We start from the raw sequence: 3,605 nt of genomic DNA, 5'->3' as shown, positions 1-3,605 counted from the left end.
AGAAAATACGGAAGTATGGGATTGAAGGTGATTTAGTGCTTTGGATCAGAAATTGGCTAGCTGAAAGAAGACAGAGGGTGGTGGTTGATGGTAAATGTTCATCCTGGAGTTTAGTTACTAGTGGTGTACCGCAAGGATCTGTTTTGGGGCCACTGCTGTTTGTCATTTTTATAAATGACCTGGATGAGGGTGTAGAAGGGTGGGTTAGTAAATTTGCGGATGACACGAAGGTCGGTGGAGTTGTGGATAGTGCCGAAGGATGTTGTAGGTTACAGAGGGACATAGATGGGCTGCAGAGCTGGGCTGAGAGATGGCAAATGGAGTTTAATGCGGAAATGTGTGAGGTGATTCACTTTGGAAGGAGTAACAGGAATGCAGAGTACTGGGCTAATGGGAAGATTCTTGGTAGTGCAGATGAGCAGAGAGATCTTGGTGTCCAGGTACATAAATCCCTGAAAGTTGCCACCCAGGTTAATAGGGCTGTTAAGAAGGCATATGGTGTGTTAGCTTTTATTAGTAGGGGGATTGAGTTTCGGAACCACAAGGTTATGCTGCAGCTGTACAAAACTCTGGTGCGGCCGCACTTGGAGTATTGCGAGCAGTTCTGGTCACCGCATTATAGGAAGGATGTGGAAGCTTTGGAAAGGGTGCAGAGGAGATTTACTAGGATGTTGCCTGGTATGGAGGGAAGGTCTTACGAGGAAAGGCTGAGGGACTTGAGGTTGTTTTTGTTAGAGAGAAGGAGGAGGAGAGGTGACTTAATAGAGACATATAAGATAATCAGAGGGTTAGATAGGGTGGATAGTGAGAGTCTTTTTCCTCGGATGGTGATGGCAAACACGAGGGGACATAGCTTTAAGTTGAGGGGTGATAGATATAGGACAGATCTCAGAGGTAGTTTCTTTACTCAGAGAGTAGTAGGGGCGTGGAACGCCCTGCCTGCAACAGTAGTAGACTCGCCAACTTTCAGGGCATTTAAGTGGTCATTGGATAGACATATGGATGAAAATGGAATAGTTTAGGTCAGATGGTTTCACAGGTCGGCGCAACATCGAGGGCCGAAGGGCCTGTACTGCACTGTAATGTTCTATGTTCTATGAAGCGTGAGATGCACTCAGGGGTCTCATGCACTACCTGCCTGTTTCTTCTTGACTGTCTGGTGGTCACCCATTTCCTCTCTCCCTGCATACTCTTTAGCTGCAGGGTGACCACATCTATAAACATGCTCTCCACGAAGGTCTCATCCTCACAAATGCACTGCAGTCTCGCCAGATCACTCAGGAGTGGAACGCTGGCAGGCTGAAGAAACTGAAGGCAGGATCCAGGTGCTGCTGCAGCTATTTCTGTTACTTAAAGTAACTGATTAACCAGACCCAGTCATACAATGCATAGGGTTGTCACTGAAGAGCTCAGATAAAGATAATACTGGTGGATCCACACCATTAGGACTGTCATGAGAAAAGCTGAGGAGATTCTGGAGATGTGTGTCGTTTTGGGTGACGACCGTACCCATGGAGTTCAAATTGAAGGGTGCTATGGCCAGGTGAGGAGGGTGGGGTCTCAGGCTACCCTCTTCCCCTTCCTCTCATTTGACCGCAGCAGGGTTTATTCCTTTTAAACAGTAATTGTGCTTACCAACTCTGAGTGTTTTACCTTTTTACCTTTACTGTGATCATGAAAGAACCAATCAGAAAAGTTTTCTTGAGTTTAAACAAGAAAGAGGTAAGTTTATTATACTTAACATTCAAACCCTGATTTAAAAATAGAAAAAGAAATGCTACACATTCACGTGCACATTCACACAAGAATCACACACACACAAATATATTATAGAAGGAAAAACAGATTTGGTAGTTGGATTAAAGTCCAGAATAAATGGAACTTAAATACACAGTCTGTGAAGTGGATGATTCAGTAGTCCTCGGTTGAAGCTGTATTCTTGAGGCTCCAGCTGGTGAAAGTGCACTTTATGGTTGGCCTGCTTTGCTTAAGGTTTTTTTGAAGGCAGAATCGTAGCTGGCTCTCTTCCCCTGGTCACTGTAGCAGTTTGTAGGCTTGGAGCTTCCATAGTCACAGATGGTTTTCAAACTTGATGTTTTCTAGGGAGAGGGAAAGAAAGAAAAAGGGAGTTCACCAGTTTCTCTGCTGCTGCACACTCAGTTACTGCTTGACTTCTGTGAATGTAACAAAACTCTTGTTTTTTTCAGAGATGGACAGATGGTCACAAGGTTCTCTCAATCCCCTTTGTTTTTAATGAGATACGAGGTTCAGAATTGGCTCCACAGGTTCCAGGATGCCAGTATTTACACTCGGAGGGCTTTGTTCTTTCAAAATCAATGTGTCAGGATGGCCTCGACTGTTGTGCTAATGAAGCAATCCTAGGTAATTCAATTACTTAGAGCAAACCATTGTTCTGGGTCCAGGGCTTCTCAGACTGTCTGCAGTTGATCCTTTGAATGTGCAAAGGTGCTTCAGATGCAAATTGCGGTGGCCATCTTGGCTGCCAGTTTTTTCTTTTAAAGTTACTTTAGGAATTTATTTCAATTAAAAGTCTAATGTAAGTTTCCAACTGATGAATTAATATTTCTCATTTGGCATATTGTGTTTTCTTGACAAGGGAAACCGCTGTTGGATGAGAGTCAGTGACTACATCTTTGAGGAAAGAAGCTAGAGATCTTCCGGAGGAAGTTCAGAACTTTGAGGAACTTTGTGAATGTAATTGATGCCATATATGTTGAGTGGACTGCCCAGTAAATCCGTGAGACCTATTTTTGTTGTATCTGATAATTAATGCGCAATTTGTAATATATATATATATATTGACCATGACTTGTCTGTTAATTCATGATTAATATATGTTAGTTTTGGTTCGATTGTTAAAGTAAAAGTTATAAAAGTGAGATCTTGTTAATTTTTTTTAAATTCTGAGGTCATTTGTTAAATTGGGTTCTTTTGGTTTGTTGATCTCCATGGGGATCAAAATGAAGGGCACAGCTACAATTCATGTCCTGAAATTATATGACTTTTCTCCTCCTTTAAGATGCTCCTTAAAACCTACCTCTTTGACCAAGTTTTTGATTACCTGTCCTAGTATCATCCAATGTGGCTCGTTGTCAAATTTTGCCTGATGAAGGGCCCTGGAATGTTTTACTATATTAAAGATGTTATATAAATGCAAGTTATTGTTGTAGGAGATAGTTAGGGTGCAAGCAAAAATTATATTCCCTCATTCCAGAATGGCAAATATTAGAATATTGGTTTTCTAGGCCCTTTAAAGGGAGTTTTCTTTCTCTCCCCATCCAGAAAAATCTGGCAAAGAGGGTGGCACAGCGGCGCAGTGGTTAGCACCGCAGCCTCACAGCTCCAATGACCCGGGTTCAATTCTGGGTACTGCCTGTGTGGAGTTTGCAAGTTCTCCCTGTGTCTGCGTGGGTTTCCTCCGGGTGCTCCGGTTTCCTCCCACATGCCAAAGACTTGCAGGTTGATAGGTAAATTGGCCATTATAAATTGCCCCTAGTATAGGTAGGTGGTAAGGAAATATAGGGTGGGGATGTGGTAGGAATATGGAATTAGTGTAGGATTAGTATAAATGGGTGGTTGATGGT

The 3,605-nt window shown here is 42.7% G+C and overlaps 1 long non-coding RNA gene across 1 annotated transcript; it reads left to right on the top strand.

Moving 5' to 3' along the window:
- The first annotated feature begins 1,451 nt into the window (after window positions 1-1,451).
- On the top strand, window positions 1,452-2,787 carry LOC137379163 (uncharacterized). The gene is made up of 3 exons (XR_010976750.1): window positions 1,452-1,543; window positions 2,208-2,382; window positions 2,618-2,787. It is a non-coding gene; the product is annotated as an uncharacterized lncRNA (long non-coding RNA).
- Window positions 2,788-3,605: the final 818 nt, after the last annotated feature.

The sequence above is a fragment of the Heterodontus francisci genome, chromosome 17 (genome assembly GCF_036365525.1).
Source record: "Heterodontus francisci isolate sHetFra1 chromosome 17, sHetFra1.hap1, whole genome shotgun sequence".
NCBI classification, from domain to species: domain Eukaryota; kingdom Metazoa; phylum Chordata; class Chondrichthyes; order Heterodontiformes; family Heterodontidae; genus Heterodontus; species Heterodontus francisci.
The sequence above is the reverse complement of the archived record's forward strand: the minus strand, read 5'-3'. Positions and strand labels throughout refer to the sequence as shown.